General features: G+C 44.4%; 2 protein-coding genes across 2 annotated transcripts in view; one reads left to right on the forward strand and one right to left on the reverse strand.

Annotated features, from left to right (window-relative positions):
• Nucleotides 1-17,398, reverse strand: part of LOC121277063 (protein-lysine 6-oxidase-like) — a 36,573-nt gene that overhangs the window by 15,105 nt on the left and 4,070 nt on the right. The window lies entirely within an intron of this gene.
• The window catches only part of LOC121277065 (zinc finger protein 474-like), a 71,131-nt gene continuing 69,792 nt past the window's right edge, over nt 16,060-17,398 (forward strand). The window contains exon 1 of the mRNA XM_041185999.1: nt 16,060-16,096. The gene's annotated coding sequence lies outside the window, so the exon portion shown is untranslated. The remainder of the gene's footprint in view (nt 16,097-17,398) is intronic.

Below are 17,398 nucleotides of genomic sequence, written 5' to 3' on the forward strand. Positions count from 1 at the left end.
GACATTCCAAGGTGGTTTACAGTTAATGTAGCCCTGTACTTTTAGAGTGTACATGCTGTTGTAAAATAGGATATGTGGCAGCCAATTACACGCAGCAAGCTCCAGTAACATGTTAAAACCAGAAACAGGGTGTTGCTTTATTTTTGGGTGATTTTATGTAGATCAAAGTGCCTATTATCTGTCAGAATAATAACCTTCTTCATAACTACAAATGGTACCTTAAGAGTCCATTGACAAATATGAACTTAAGTGTATACTGCAAACTCTAACCTCCAACTGCCCAGCTTCGCTTTTCCACCTGCCATAACGTCATGGCGGCTGTTAATTTGTTTACCAGTCATTCACCTCCACCTTTCATACCCTCATTCATAGCAAAGTGATTACCATCACCCATCCCAGTCATTCCACCCGGTGCAGCCCCCATTTGAGTCAGAAGGTTGTAGGTTCAAGTCCCACTGCAGGACATCAGCATCAAACCTAAGACTGATACTTCAGCGCAGTGCTGAGGGAGTGGCTACACTGTCGGAGATGCCATGTTTTGGATGAGATGTTAAACCAAGGCCCCATCTGCCCTCTCAACTTGACCTAAAAGATGATATTTTGAAGAAGTGCAGGGGAGTTAACCATGGTGCACTGGATAATATTTATCCTTTCATCGACTCCACAAAAAGAAACAAATGATTTGGTCATTATCACCTATCTGTGGGAGCTTGCTGTGGGTAGTTTGGTGGCGCATTTTCTATATTACAACAGACCTGACTTAATTGTGTCAAACTCTACTGGGCATCATTCTCTTCTCATCAAAATCATTCTCATTCTCATCAAAAACACCCACTACTTAAGGATCACCCAAACCTATGCCTAGACCCCTTTCAATTCAAGCCCTGAATTTCATCCCCTACCCCAAGCTTTCTCCAATTTTGTCTCATCCGTGAGACTAACTTGTGCTCCTGACCCCATTCCCACTAGACTGCTGACCAAACATTGTAAGTATACTGTCCCCTCCCTTTGAAAACTGTCATCATCAACTCTGGGAAAAAAAAACCCACCCTTGGCCCCTCTGTCCTCATTAGCTACTAGCCTATCCCCAATCTCTCCAAAGTCCTTGAACATGTTGTCATCTCTCAGACCCACGTCCAACTTTCCAGAAGTTCCGTATTTGAATCCCACCGGTCAGATTTCCACCCCTCTCATCTCACACATTCATTCTTGAATAAGTCTCACTTTCCTCTAGCTAAACATTAGGACAATGAATGTCATTATCCCTCTTTTCTGCCACAAACTCTGTGTCTTCCTTGTTTGCACCCTGACCTATGTTTCCACCCCATATTTTCTCTCTCACAAAGACAACCTTCTTCCATCTCTGTCACACCAATCACTTCTATCACACTAAAAATCCTATACTTGCCTTTGTCATCTCCAGAGTCGATTATTCCACTGCTATCCTGGTCAACCTCCCACCCTCCATCCTCTATAAACTTAAGCTTATCCAAAATTCTAATGGCAGTATCCTATTTCATGCCAAGTCCCTGTTGTCACCCTTGTTGTCACTCCTGGTGCCCCAATGCCTCAAAGTTAAAACTACATCTAAATCATAATGTCAAAATTCCTCAATGTCTTTGCTCCTCTCAATCTCTGTAAGTTCCTTTAGCCTTGAAACACCCTCCCCCACTCCCCCGCCAACTTCCCAAACTCTCCGTTCTTCAGAGATAAAAACAAAAAAACTGCGGATGCTGCCCTACCATCCATTCTTAATTAGCACATTCGTTTGGATAATATCACCAACTTTATCTTTAACACCTATGTGTTCTATTGTACTATTGTTGTTGACATCTTTTGATGATCTGCTTCTATCACTGCTTGTTTGTCGCTACAACCACACCAACCCCCTCCACCTCTCTGTCTCTCTATCTCTCCGCCCCCCACACACACACCTTAAACCAGCTTATATTTCAGCTCTTTCCTGGACTCGAACTCAAGTTCTGTCGAAGGGTCATGAGGACTCGAAACGTCAACTCTTTTCTTCTCCGCCGATGCTGCCAGACCTGCTGAGTTTTTCCAGGTAATTCTGTCTCCGTTCTTCACACTGGAGACTCTTAAGCCTCCTCTTCCTTTTAGTTCAATGTTGATGGCCATGATTTCAGCCACCTTGGCCCTATGCTCAGGAATTCACTCTCAAAGCTCCGTTTGCTTTTGGAACCACACAGATCAAGCTTTTGGTTATAGCTCCTAAACTTACTTTCTTTAGCTTGCTATTCCTTTTCCTATATGCCTCAGTGAAGTTCCTTGGGACATGTTTCCTTAAAGACTCTATAAGTACAAGTTGTTGCTTACATTCTGCATAATTGTGATGAGGCATAACTTATCCATTTTGTCCAAATTCAGATAATTCTGTGTCCCCAGAATCGATTTTATACATGTGAAATAACATTATATCAGAACACTGTTCTAGATCCTCTATAAACATACCATTATAGAGCCACTCAACTATAAAATGGGCAGATCACCATACCAGTAGCAAGGCATTTTGATATTCGCTATAATTCTGATTGAAGCAGCAATATATCTTTATCCTATTAGTTCCCAGCTGGTATTCTTAATATGCCATATACGAACATGTAGATGCATAATATAACAATGGATTAAGGTAACTGAATTATTGGCCTCGATATTGAATACCTGGAGCACAATGAGGCAGGGAGCAATTCTAAAACTGGGAAGACACCCTAACCTGCCTCATACACACCGGCCACCATTTTCCTGGCGGTGAGTGCCATGAACTGTGAGTGTTGTGCCAGGGAAAGCATTTCTGAACCGGCTTTCCTGGGCTCAGGAAATCAGCAGTTAAAGGGAAACGGGTCTGATGGCTCAAGAAGGTGTGCCTTTTACAGCAATCCTGTGGAACAAGAGGAGCAAGAGTGCTCCCTCTGGCCCCTCAAAGAAGTCATCAGCAACCCCCCCGCCCCCCCCCCCACCACTCTGCCAATCAGAACCTCTCCATTACCCAATGCTGTGATCATGGCTGACCCACACAGACATGGATCTACAGCCCTTTCCTTTCTCGACTGCCTCTCTTTCTCCCTTGCCCCAAAGACCTCAAACTCCAACCTGGCCCCATCCTGATTGTCAAGGACTGTCCGCAAAGGTGTCCAGCTGCAGCTTTTTGCTGCTGAGTTCTTTGCCCATCAGCTAGCCAGCCTGTCAATTTGGCCAGTTGTTAGGCAGGAACAAAAGAAAATATTTATTATTTCCTGCCATTCAATTTGGCAGGGCCTCTGATTCTCAGCCTCAAAGCGTTCATCGCACATTTCTGCATTCTCCTACCCTCCTAAATAGCACGGCCACTATTCCTTACAGTTATTGTTCAACCACTATGGATTTCCCAATGTGTGCATTTATTTTAGTTATATCCACGCAGTTACAAAGGGCAAGACAACCTGGGCTGAATATTAACTCCTAAAGCAGGTGAGTTGAGGTAGCATCCCAGGTTAAAATGCAAGAAATCTGTAACAGTAGCCCAACCCAATCAATTCGGGTTGATGAGCACTTTGAGGCATTCAGGAAACTTGGCAGCTGAAAGAAGGCAAGAGGGGCTGAATCCATAAGGTGAGTGTCTTTATACTACTGCTTGTGGGCCAAGAGGAGTGAAAGAGCTCTCTCCAGATTCAGCAAACAATACGCTAACACAGGAAATACTCCCTACACCACAATCTGTCTGCTCCCACATCATACCTCTAACCACCATCAGATCCCTGAGACCACCCCCCTCATAACACACAAGCAGACATACAAATGCGAGCAGGAGTGGGACCCTCCCCCCATGGTCTTTCTCACTCCCCGAATAAACCTTCCTGCTCCCATAAGCTTTGGTCCTTTGAATCAGTATTTCTGCTCGAATGGCCTCCAGACTGTCAATCAGGTTGCCTGTGGGCAGAGATCCCACTTAAAGGAATCTTGTAGGACATTCAGAAAAGCTGTTCTTCTGGATTTCCTGACTGCATAACAGCCCCTACCCCAGCACAGAACTCCCCCCAAAATTAACATCTGGCCTCCTATAACTAGAACTCTAGCAACACCGCTATGTATAACCACCTTCAAAATTGTTAGAACAGGTTTTTAAGAATACCTTTTGATCATCAGCAACAAGTGATTAACTAATGCAATATAGCTATGAAGTGTTATTTAGTGGTGGTGTAACACACAATGTAAGGAAAGCTAAATTGCTCCCTATTTTATCGAAATGAACACATTATCAGTACAGCTATTGTTCTGTCATAAAAAGTATTTGAGAATGTTGCACTAGAGCTGCAATTCTCTGCCCTATCCCGCACAGGAGAGGAGCGGTGGCCCCAAATTGCACTGCATCTGAACACCTGGAGGACCATTTCCTAGTCAGCAGAAGTGCCAAAAGGCCTAGAGCTACATTCCTGTTCACCAGTGTATATGTCTTCATTCTACTGCTGGAGGCCACAAGATGCTAAGATCATTTGTGGGAGAGGAAAATGTCAAAATGGAGTTAATTGCTACTTGCCACTTAAATGTTTATGCTGTCCTTTCTGAACCATATTCTTCAGGCATTCTTTCACTCAGGAATCCAATGGGTTGTCAAAGAGGAAAAGTGTAATAAGAATCTTGGAACATATTCCCCAATTTTCTTTATATGTTTGCATCCAGGAAATGGAGATTTCCCAAGGATACAGGTCAGGTTAATCAGTTTCGGAGTATTGAGTTCAACTAACTGTGTTACAGAATTTCAAAGTTCTGTTTACTGATTAATACAAACAATGACTGTTAAAGTTTCAAGTTTAATGTTTTTTTAATGTATTAGTTTGGATGATAGAGTGACAAACTGGAACACTAACACATGATGCAAGTTGTCTCCTTACCAATGATTTCTTCACCTTAAGTCAGTTTCTGTTTGTCATGACAAGGTGGAAACTGGATAATTCATGAAAGAAATGATCTTGAATTTGGTTGGAGAATCACCGAGATCACTTTTGGCAGCTATCTAGAGTGGCAGAGGTCTTGAAATAAGCCTCTATCTTGGTCACAGCTGGCATAAGGTTGGGAAGATAGAATTTGAACAAAAATTGAAGGAGTTGACCCTGATTATTTTTCAAACAGATTGGCTTTAACTTATGTAACATAAAAGCAAAACACTGCAGATGCTGGAAATCTGAAATAAAAACAAAAATACCTGGAAAAAATCAGCAGGTCTGACAGCATCTGCGGAGAGGAATACAGTTGATGTTTTGAGTCCGTATGACTCTACATCAGAATTAAGGCAATAGAGAAATGAGGTGAAATATAAGCTGGTAGAAGGGGGTGGGGACAGGTAGAACTGGATAGGGGGCCAGTGATAGGTGGAGGCAAAGAAGGGATTGCCAAAGATGTCAAAGACAAATGGACAAAGGGGTGTTGACAGTGGTGATATTATATAAGGAATGTGCTAGCGAGGACATTAAGGGTAGCAGGCAGGACAAGCTAGTGGCAGATGGCCCTAGTGGGGGTGGGGTGGGGGGGAAGGGATCGAAATGGGCTAAAAGGTGGAGATAAATCAACAAATCAAAAAATTTTTAAAATAGGCGTGAAAAGAAAAGTATATATCTTTTTAATTATAAGCTATTGGAAAAAGGGGGATCAGAAAGGGGGTGGGGATGGAGGAGAGAATTCATGATCTGAAATTGCTAAACTCAATATAAGTCCGGAAGGCTGTAAAGTGCCTAGTCGGAAGATGAGGTGTTGTTCCTCCAGTTTGTGTTGAGCTTCACTGGAACATTGCAGCAGGCCAAGGACGGACATGTGGGCAAGAGAGCAGGGTGGAGTGTTGAAACGGCAAGCGACAGGGAGGTCTGGGTCATGCTTGCAGACAGACTGGAGGTGTTCCGCAAAGCGGTCACCCAGTCTGCGTTTGGTGCCTCCAATGTAGAGGGGTCTCCTCTATGCAGTCTGCATTGGAAGCAGCGAATGTAGTAGACTAAATTGAGGAAAGTGCAAGTGAAGCACTTGCATGGTGAGGAGGGGGGAAGCAAAGGGGCAGGTGTTGCACCTTCTGCGGTTGCAAGGGAAGGTGCTGTGGGAGGGGGTTGAGGTGTAGGGGGTGATGGAGGAGTGGACCAGGGTGTCCCGGAGGGAACGATCCCTGTGGAATGCCACCAGGGGAGTGAAGGGAAGATGTGTTTGGTGGTGGCATCATGCTAGAGTTGGCAGAAATGGTGGAGGATGATCCTTTGAATGTGAAGGCTGGTGGGGTGATAAGTGAGGACAAAGTGGACCCTATCATAGTTCTGGGAGGGAGAGGAAGGTGTGAGGGCAGATGCACGGGAGATGGGCCGGACATGGTTGAGGGTCCTGTCAACCATCGTGGGTTGAAAACCTCGGTTAAGTAAGAAGGAAGACATGTCAGAGGAACTGTTTTGGAAAGTGGCATCATCAGAACAGATGCAACGGAGGCGAAGGAACTGAGAGAATGGGATGGAGTCCTTATAGGAAGCGGGGTGTGAGGAGCTGTAGTTGAGGTAGCTGTGGGAGTCGGTAGGCTTGTAATGAATATTGGTGGACAGTCTATCACCAGAAATTGAGACTAAGAGGTCAAGGCAGGGAAGGGAACTGTCAGTGATGGACCACGTGAAAATGATGGAAGGGTGGAAATTGGAAGCAAAATGAATACATTTTTCCAGATCCAGATGAGAGCACAAAGCAGTCATCAATGTACCGGAGAAAGAGATGTGGGAGGGGGCCTGAGTAGGACTGGAACAAGGAAGGTTCCACATGCCCCATAAAGAGACACACACACCACCCTGCTCTCATGCCCACATGTCCATCCTTGGCCTGCTGCAATGTTCCAGTGAAGCTAAACGCAAACTGGAGGAACAGCACCTCATCTTCCGACTAGGCACTTTACAGCCTTCCGGACTTAATATTGAGTTCAACAATTTCAGATCAAGAACTCTCTCCTCCATCCCCACCCCATTTCTGATATCGCTTTTTCCAATAATTTATAATTTAAAAAATATTTATTTTTCTTTTCCCACCTATTTTTAAATTTGTTTCAATCTATTGTTTTATCTCTACCTTTTAGCCCAGTTCGATCCCTTCCCCCCACCCCACCCCCACTAGGGCCATCTGCCACTAGCTTGTCCTGCTTGCCACTCTCAATGTCCCCGTTAGCACATTCCTTATATAATACCACCGTCAACACCCCTTTGTCCATTTGTCTATGATATCTTTGGCAATCCCTTCTTTGCCTCCACCTATCACTGGCCCCTTATCCAGCTCCACCTGTCCCACCACACACACACACACACACACACCCCGCCCCCCCCCCCCCCACCTCTACCAGCTTATATTTCACCTCATTTCTCTATTTCCTTAGTTCTGATGAAGAGTCATACGGACTCGAAACATCAACTGTATTCCTCTCCGCAGATGCTGTCAGACCTGCTGAGTTTTTCCAGGTATTTTTGTTTTTGGCTTTAACTTATGCCAGAACAAACTGCTGACACATTAAAGCCTTCAGTATGTTAATACCCTCCTTGACACCATTGCCAAGTCAACCGATTCATCTTTGTGCACAGCTGATTTTTTTCCATTTGAGGTGCCAACAATACTGAATCCAAAAAGCTATAATTTTAATTGTTGAGTTTTATTACAGAACAATTAGTCTCCCAGTGTTCCCTCACATGGAATATTTTATTCTGATTATATATTTAGCAAATATATGGGAAAACTACTTTCTCCTCCTGTGAAGGGTTTTTTGTCAATCAGCACATTAGAATAGCTAAGCCACGAGTGCACAAAAAAGTCCAATGCTAGTGAGAGACTGTTTAGGCATTGGTAATTCATTATCCAATTTTCCATTGTTTCCTATACTGTATTTAGTTTGTCCCCTTATCCAACCATTAAAATTGCTGCATTTTTACCCTACTATATTAACATTACCAACCTACATAAATAATAATACTGCATAATATAATCAGAATGAACATGCAGGTATCGTCATCTTCAATATTTTTTCAAATACCTCAGAAAATGATTTATCTTTTTATTTGGGCAGGATTTTCACCTTGTCAAGCGGGCACAGCGGGTGGGCCCGAGAGGGGTCACGAAATCGCCTGCTACCCGCAATCAGGCCCTGACATCAATTTCACGCCAGCTGGCCAATTAAGGGCCAACCAGCGTGAAACACGCGCTGCAGCTCTCAGCGCTGCCGGGGTGGAGGTGGGAGGAGGGTGAGCACAGAAGTTTGCGCATGCGTGCAGGTGCACGCAGTGATAGCTCCCCGAGGCACAGAGGTGCCTCAGGAGGCTGAAGATTTATAAACTCAAATATTAAAAGCTTATGTTAAAAACATGTCCCCTCATGTGACCCCGCTACATGAGCAGCGACATGTTATTTGCTGTTGGAAACCTCATCCTGCCTGTGGATGAGGTTCCTAAAAAATCCAAAGGCTGCTTAGCCTTTTGACTCACCCACCAACTGTAAGGTTGGATGGGCAGTGAAAAATCTCATTTAATTATTACTTTAATGGCCTTAATAGGCCTGTTAATTGTCGGCGGGCAAGCTGCCGACTCCCGCGCTCGCTCACCAATCGAAATTCCGCACAAGCGCGCGATGACATTGGGATGCATGTCTGCCTGCTCAGCGCACATTGCATAATTTGATATTCATCTAGCCAATAAAGTGATAACAATTTACAATCCAGGTAACCAATATTCTGATTTTATCCATGTTATTTCTCATCAAAAATGAGCTAATTGCCCATTTAAAAAAAAATGTCAATCTACTAATCTCAAGGCTGCGTATTTTTGAAATGTACATTTCTGTTGAACGCAATTTTTATGATAGCAGGAACAACTAAAGTCAATCATTGCACATTGATAATATTGATCCGTTAACACTTCTGAAGCAGCAAATGCTCCAGTGTCAAGATCCAGTGAGGTGAGGACGATCACACCATCCTTGTGTGAAATGGCTGAGTGATAACTTCAAAGAAAAATACTTTTCCCATGAGACTCTACTGTCACTGCTGAATGACCTCGGGAAATAGAAACTTGAACCTAGGCATGCATTGTGTATTTGTGCAAGAAATAGGCCTGAATGACAGGGAATCTCTCCCATGTTATGAAAGTGGTGGAAGAGGCCAAAGTCTGGAAGTCCTGCCCCTAAACAAGGCACCCACCACTTTCATGGGGGCAGGAATGGGGCCAGATCAGGATTTGCGCATGGGCATTTTGTGAGGGAAGCTACCCCTATAAAACAGAAGCTGCCTCCAGTCTTGTCTGGTTTTCATTAGCCAGGAATGGGAAACATGACATGTGCAGATTAGACGTGGTAGGAATGGGAGGGGTAAGGAGTCCTTCGGGATTGTTAAAATTAGACATGAATGTGCATAAACTTATCGGGACTGTCAAGAGAGCTTTTTTTTTTCTTTAATAATTCACGGGATGTGGACTTCGCTGGCTGGGCCAGCATTAATTGCCCATCTCTAGTTGCCTTTGAGATGGTGGCAGTGAGCTGGCTTTTTGAACAGCTGCAGTCCATGTGGTGTAGGTATGCTCACAGTGCTGTTACGAAGGGAGTACCAGGGTTTTGACCCAGCGACAGTGAAGGAACGGCAATGTATTTCCAAGTCAGGATGGTGGGTGACTTGGAGGGGAACTTCCAGGTGCTGGTTCCCATCTGTCTGCTGCCCTTGTTCTGCTGTATGGTACTGGTTGTGGGTTTCGAAGGCGCTGTCTAAGGAGCCATGGTGAATTCTGACAGTGCATCTTGTGGATGGTACACACTGCTGCTACTGTGTATCAGTGGTGGAGGGAGTGAATGTTTGTGGTGTGGTGCCAATCAAGCAGGCTGCTTTGTCCTGGATGGTGTCAAGCTTCTTGAGTGTTGTGGGACCTGTACTCATCCAGGCAAGTGGGGAGTATTCCATCACACTCCTGACTTGTGCCTTGTGGATGGTGGACAGGCTTTGGGGACTCAGGAAGTGAAATACTCATTGCAGGATTCCTAGCCTATGACCTACTTTTGTAGCCACAGTATTTATATGACTAGTCCAGTTCAGTTACTGGTCAATGGTAAACCCCAGGATGTTGATGCTGGAGGATTCAGTGATGATAATGCCATTGAATGTCAAGGGCTGATGGTTAGATTCTCTCTTGTTGGAGCTGGTCATTACCTGGCACTTGTGTGTAGCGAATGTTACTTGCCACTTGTCAGCCCAAGCCTGGATATTGTCCAGGTCTTGCTGCATTTTGACATGAACTGCTTCAGTTATTGAGGAGTTTCGAATGGTGCTGAGCATTGTGAAATCATCAGCGAACATCCACACTTCTGACCTTATGATGGAAGGTCAGAGATGAAGCAGCTGAAAATGGTTGGGCCAGGGACACTACCCTCAGGAACTCCCCCATGTCCTGGAGCTGTGATGACTGATCTCAAACAACCACAACCAAGTCCCGTTGTGCTCGTTAGGACTCCAACCAGCGGAGAGTTTTCCCCCTGATTCCCATTGACTCCAGTTTTGCTAGGGTTCCTTGATGCCACACCCGGTCAAATGCGGCCTTGACGTCAAAGGCAGTCACTCTCACCTCACCTCGGAATTCAGCTCTTTTGTCCATGTTTGAACCAAGGCTGTAATGAAGTCAGGAGCTGAGTGGCCCTGGTGGAACCCAAACTGGGCATCAGTGAGCAGGTTATTGCTAAGCAAGTGCCACTTAATAGCACTGTTGATGACACCTTCCATTATGTTACTGATGATCAAGAGTAGATTGATGGGGCAGTAATTGGCCAAGTTGAATTTGTCCTGATTTTTGTGTACAGGACATAGCTGGGCAATTTTCCATATAGTTGGGTAGATGCTAGTGTTGTAGCTGTACTGGGACAGCTTGGATAGGGATGCGGCATGTTCTGGAGCACATGTCCACAGTACTATTGCCAGAATATTGTCAGGGCCCATAGCCTTTGCACTATCCAGTACCTTCGGCTGTTTCCAGCTATCACGTGGAGTGAATTGAATTGGCAGAAGATTGGCATCTGTGAGGCTGGGGACCTCCGGAGGAGGCCAAGATGGATAATCCACTCAGCACTTCTGGCTGAAGGTTGTAGCAAATGCTTCAGCCTTATCTTTTGCATTGATGTGCTGGGCTCCCCCATCATTGAGGATGGGGATATTTATGGAGCCTCCTCCTCCAGTGAGTTGTTTAGTTGTCCACCACTATTCACGACTGGATATGGCAGGACTGCAGAGTTTAGATCTGATCCGGCAGCATCGGCGGAGAAGAAAAGAGTTGACGTTTCGAGTCCTCATGACCCTTCGACAGGGTCATGAGGACTCGAAACGTCAACTCTTTTCTTCTCCGCCGATGTTGCCAGACCTGCTGAGTTTTTCCAGGTAATTCTGTTTTTGTTTTGGATTTCCAGCATCCGCAGTTTTTTTGTTTTTATTTAGATCTGATCCGTTGGTTGTGGGATTGCTTAGCTCTGTCTATCACTTGCTGCTTATGCTATTTGGCATGCAAGTCGTTCAGTGTTGTAGCTTCACCAAGTTGACACCTCATATTTAGGTATGCCTGGTGCTGCTCCTGTCAGGCCCTCCTGCACTCTTCATTGAACCAGGATTGAACCCCAGGCTTGATGGTAATGGTAGAGTGGGGGATATGCCAGGCCATGCAGTTACATATTGTGTTCCAGTACAATTCAGCTGCTGCTGAAGGCCCACAGCACCTCATGGGTGTCCAGGCTTGAGTTGCTAGATCTGTTCAAAATCTATCCCACTTAGCACGGTGGTAGTGCCACACAACACAATGGAGGATATCCTCAATGTGAAGGTGGGGTTTTGTCTCCACAACGGCCATGCACTGGTCACTCCTACTGACACTATCATGGACAGATGCATCTGCAGCAGGCAGGTTTGTGAGGATGAGGTCAAGTATGTTTTTCCCTCTTGTAGGTTCCCTCACCACTTGCTGTAGACCCACTCTAGTAGCTACGTCCTTTAGGACTCCACCAGCTTGGACAGTAGTGGTGCTACCGAGCCACTCTTGGTGATGGACATTGAACTCCCTCAGCCAGAGTACATTCTGCACCCTTGCCACCCTCAGTGCTTCCTCCAAGTGTTGTTCAACATGGCGGAGAACTAGTTCATCATCTGAGAGAGGGCAGTACGTGGTAATCACGAGGGCGAAACATGGTAATCAAATGGTAATCAAGGAGGTTTGCTTGCCCATGTTTGACCTGATGCCATGAGATTTCATGGGGTCTGGAGTCGATGCTGAGAACTCGATGGGCAACTCCACCCTGCCTGTATACCACTGCACCACCACTCCTGCTGGGTCTGTCCTGCCGGTGGGATAGAAGATACCCAGGGATGGTGATGGTGGCGTCTGGGACATTATCTGTAATATATGATTCAGTGAGGATGACTATGTCAGGCTGCTGCTTGACTACTCTGTGAGATAGCTCTCTCAATTATGTCACTAGCCCCCGGATGTTAGTAAGGAGGGCTTTGCAGGGTCGACAGGGCTGAGTTTGCCATTGTTGTTTCTGGTGCCTAGGTCAAAACCGGGTGGTCTGTCCGGTTTCATTCCTTTTTTGAGGCTTTGTAGCAGTTTGATATAACTGAGTCACTTGCTAGGCCACTTCAGTGTAAACCACATTTCTGTGGGTCTGGAGTCAGAACAGGTAAGGATGGCAGATTTCCTTCTCTAAAGGGCATTAGTGAACCAGATGAGTTTTTTTTAAAACAATCAACAATTGTTTCATGGTCATCATTAGACTTTTAATTCCAGATATTTATTGAATGTAAATTCCACCATCTGCCATGGTGGGATTCAAACCCAGGTCCCCAGAGCATTACCCTGGGTCTCTGGATTACTAGTCCAGTGACAATACCACTATGTCATTTCCTCCCCTTATGCCATCAGAACTGTCAAAATTTTCAAGTTAGTTAAAATTCCTCCTTTTAAATCTTTGAAAAAACTGTGGAGTGTATAAAAAATACTGCTTGCTATTTCACTCTGTTGACATAAGCCTAAGGGCAATCATTACTGGATTTGTGCTGCACGACTGATTCAACAGCCTTCCATTATTCTAGTGCAGTGCCTTCTATTTCACTGTGATTGACAGCTCCAAGCGATTATAGACTCTTTGAAGTGAGAATATGAATTCCAATGTTTGTTTTTATAAGGGGTCAGGCACTTGAATGAAATGTTTGTTTTTATAAAGATATAGTTGAAGAAATGCAAATGTAATTGTTTTTAATGAATATGCTTTTGTTTAAATAAAGCAATGAATGCTTCAAATTTTATTTTATTTGATCTCAGCATGGATCCTGAGGTCTGCCCATGGTGGATACTGGGTGAGTTGGCAGGTGTAAGGTAAAGGGTGGTGGATGGGTTAGCATGAGTTGACACTAAGTCAACATAGGGGCTATATAGGGCTTTGGGTGGGGAGGGTCATAGGTTGGCATAGGGCTTATAAAGGACCATGAGGGTGAGTGGAGAGCATAACTTGGCATGGATGGGGTGAGGGGCTATGAGGTGGATGGAGGGGCACAGGTTGGTTTGGAGAGTATGAAAGGTTATGAGTGTGGGTAGAGGACATGAGGTGGCATGGAGGGCATGAGGAGCCTTAGGGGTGGGTAGAAGGGTATATGTTGCCATAGAGGGTATGAAGGGCCATGGTGGGACCATAGAGGGGCATAGGTTGGCTTGGAGGTTAAGAGGGGCCCATGGGTTCATGGCACAGGTTGGCATGGATGGGGCATGGGGAGTGTGTGGGGCACTGAGGGTTGGAGGGCTGTTTTTTGTTTTCATGCCTTTTTAAAAATCTTTGACAAAGTGCCGGTGTACCAAGACAGCCCAGCCTCCCTCCACACCCAGGTCGCATGGCCTGACTCCCAGAGAAACCCACAATCCCAAAACAAAAATCCCAACTTCCAGGGCACTTTCTTTCAGGTCAGGTTTGCGGAGCTGGGACATGTCCCAGCTCTCGCCCCTGAGTTGTGAGCACAAAATTCAGGCCATAGTGTCTGACAAAGACATGGGGAGAATAAAGAGATTTGATAGGAAGAGGCAGTCACCTGCAGTTAAAAAGACCATGTAACTGACAAAGGCATACATGAAGGAAAAATGAGAGGAAGGGCAAGAAACAGATGTTTGAGAACCTGGAAATGCCAACGCCAATACATGAAATTATATTATGAAAGTTCTTAAAAACATCACTACTGAAATAAATGATAAAAGCATTAGTTCCTTTCCACTCTGTTCCATACAGTGCTCAATACAATCCATTATACACTGGAAATATTGTGAACTCTACCTCAAAAAGCAGAGTTGCATTTAAGTATAATGTAAACTTTTCATATCTAGTTCTACCTGTAACCCCAATGCAACCCTAGAAGAAAATCTGGGTAAATTACCTTCACGATGTTAAACAGTCTTATTAATTAAATAACTTTATATTGCTGGGAGAAATTTCCCCTTCCTCGTCTCAGTACTTAGGTCACAACCCTATGCATTTGAGGTCAGTCCATCCTTACTTTGCCGTATCATTTCAAGACAATAAACAAAATGAAAGATAACCTGTGTGATGACATAATCTGCCTCATAAGCAGCCACTGAATACCATAGCATGAAGGACAGGAAATCACCACCTTTATGAAAATACATGCAAGATGGTGTTCTAGAACAGAATGTTGAGAAACCAAATAAGGAGTGGGTGATTTTTGATCTAGTATTGTGTAATGAGAAAGGAGTAATTAATAACCTTGTAGAAAGGGGCCTTTAGGGAAGAGTGACCATAATATTATAGAATTTTATATCGAGTTTGAAAATTGATTAGTTAAGTCTGAAACTATGGTCTTAAATCTAAGTAAACTACATAGGTATGAGGGACCAGTTACCTAAGGAAGATTCTGAAACTACGTTAAAAGATATGATGGTAAGCAAACAATATCTAGCATTTAAAGGTAAAATATAATTTTTAATTTATTTAATAATAATTTTATGAATACAATGGGGAACCAAAGGTGCTCGGAGCATGAGGTACTTCAAGAAGAAGTCGCTATAAATTAAGAAATAGTACAGGAGAAATTAATGGGACTAAATAGCAACAAATCCTCTGGACATGACAACCTGCATCCCAGGGTTTTAAAAGAGATACTGCAGAGATAGTGAATGCATTAGTTTTGTTCCTCCAGAATTCCTTAGATTCTAGAACAGTTTCCAATGATTATAAGGTAGCAAATATAATCCCATTATTTAAGAAATAGGGAAGAGAGAAAACTAGGTACTACAGACCATTTAGCCTAACATCAGTAGGAAGCAAAATGCTGGAATTTATTATTAGGGATGTGATAATGGGGCAGTTATAAAATAATATGAATAAGCTGTATAAATTTAGATATGTGAAAGGGAAATCATGTTTGACAAATCTGCTGTTTTTTGAGGATGTAACCATTAAGATGGATAAGGAGAAACCAGTGGATGTAAATTAATTCAGTAAGGTGACAAACAAGAAGTTTAATACAAAATTAGGATACATGGGATTGGGGCAATATATTAGGATGGATTGTGGATTATCTAATGGACAAAAAGCAGAGAGTAGAAATAAACAGGACATTTTCGCATTGGTAGGTTCTAACCTGAAACGTACTGCAAGGATCAGCACTCGAGCCTCAGCTGCTTGCTGAGCCTCTATATTAATGACTTGAATGAGGGGACTGGGAGTGGTATATCCAAGTTTTCTCATGATACAAAGTTAGGTGGGAAAGTAAGCAGCGACGAGGATGCAATGAAGCTGGACAGACAGATTGGGCTGAATGTTATGGTGGGGGTGGAGCATATTGCTTGCCCCACCACCACCATGGTAGAACAGTTGGTCGTAAAGCAAGGCTGCCCTGCAGTGATATTATATTACGAGTGGCCTTAACAAGCAGAGAGTTAGGACTTCTGCCCCTCAGTGGAAGGAAGTCCCACCCTTAACAGCTGCTGGCCAATCTGATTGGTTAGTAGCTCTTGCAGTCCCAGCTCAGATATAGGTGCTGCAGGGACTGCAAACAGTCCCACAAAGATGACAGGATGGATCTTGGAGACAGGTAAGTCCAGGCTTTTATGGGCAGGGCGTCATTGGGCACCTAAGGGAGGAGAACAAGGGTGGTGCAGAATGAGTTTCGGAGGCCAGATGGGGAGGCATAAAGTGGGGGTACAATCTTGGGGGAATGCTTCTGATGCGCACAAGGCATCCCGCCAAAGTATGTGTGCCCTTTCCTTACCACCCTTTCACCAACTTTGGTGACAAAACAGCCTTTCCACTCCCACCCACCTTCCACCACCCAGCATATTATGGAAGTTGAGGTGGATTGAGGTCCTTAAGTAGCCATTAATTGGCCTTACCCATACCCCCACCAACAACCACCCCCCCTCCCTCCCCCCCACCATATTATGGGTCAGGGGTAGGCAGAAAGGTGTGGGGTTGCCCACCCATCATATTTTGTGTGTCCACCCTGCTGAAAACACACCTGTGTTTGTTGGGGGTGGGGGAGAGAGGTGGGGGGAGGGGGGGGGGGCACACCATAGAATCCAGCCCTTTGAGTGAGTAGGTAACAACATTGGAGACAGAATGCAATGCGGTGAAGTGCAATGTTATCCACTTCACTATGAGAAAAGCATAATATTTTTGAATGGTGAGTGATGGAAATGTTTGCATTCAAGAGGACCTGGGTGTCCTTGTACATGAATCACAGAAAGTTAATATGCAGGTACAGCAAGCATTTAGGAAGGGAACTGATATGGTAGCTTTTGTCATAAAGGCAGTAGAGTATAAGAGTAAAGAAGTCTTATTACAATTATTCAGAGCATTGGTGACACCACACCTGGAGTACTGTGTGCAGTTTTGGCCACTTTATCTAAGGAAGGACATACTTGCCCTAGAGGGAGTGCAACAAAGGTTCACTAGACTGATTCCTGGCATAAGGGGATTGTCCTGTGAGGAGAAATTGAGTAGAATAGGCCTCTATTTCCCAGAATATAGAAGAAAGAGAGGTGACCTAATGGAAACATATCAAATTTTTCAAGGGTTTGACAGGGTAGATGCTGAGATAACGTTTTTCTTGGTTGGGGAGTCTGGAACATGGGGCTGAATCTTTGGCTCAGCGAGCGGGGGCGGGGCCCGCTTGCCGAGGTGTAAATTGGCACGGGGTGACGTTGGACGTGCATCCCGATGTCACCGTGCGTCATTTAGATTTTCAGTTTGGTGGGTGTGCAGCCGACACAGCTGTGAAAGGCCTTAAAATGTCTAACTCTGGGTCTGAACTTAAATATTTACTTTTTGATTTAATTCCACTCTTAAACAATGCACAAGTTGTTTTTTCATAATTAATCCTACGTTCCATTAACTT

This window comes from Carcharodon carcharias, chromosome 4, assembly GCF_017639515.1.
Source record: "Carcharodon carcharias isolate sCarCar2 chromosome 4, sCarCar2.pri, whole genome shotgun sequence".
Taxonomy (NCBI): domain Eukaryota; kingdom Metazoa; phylum Chordata; class Chondrichthyes; order Lamniformes; family Lamnidae; genus Carcharodon; species Carcharodon carcharias.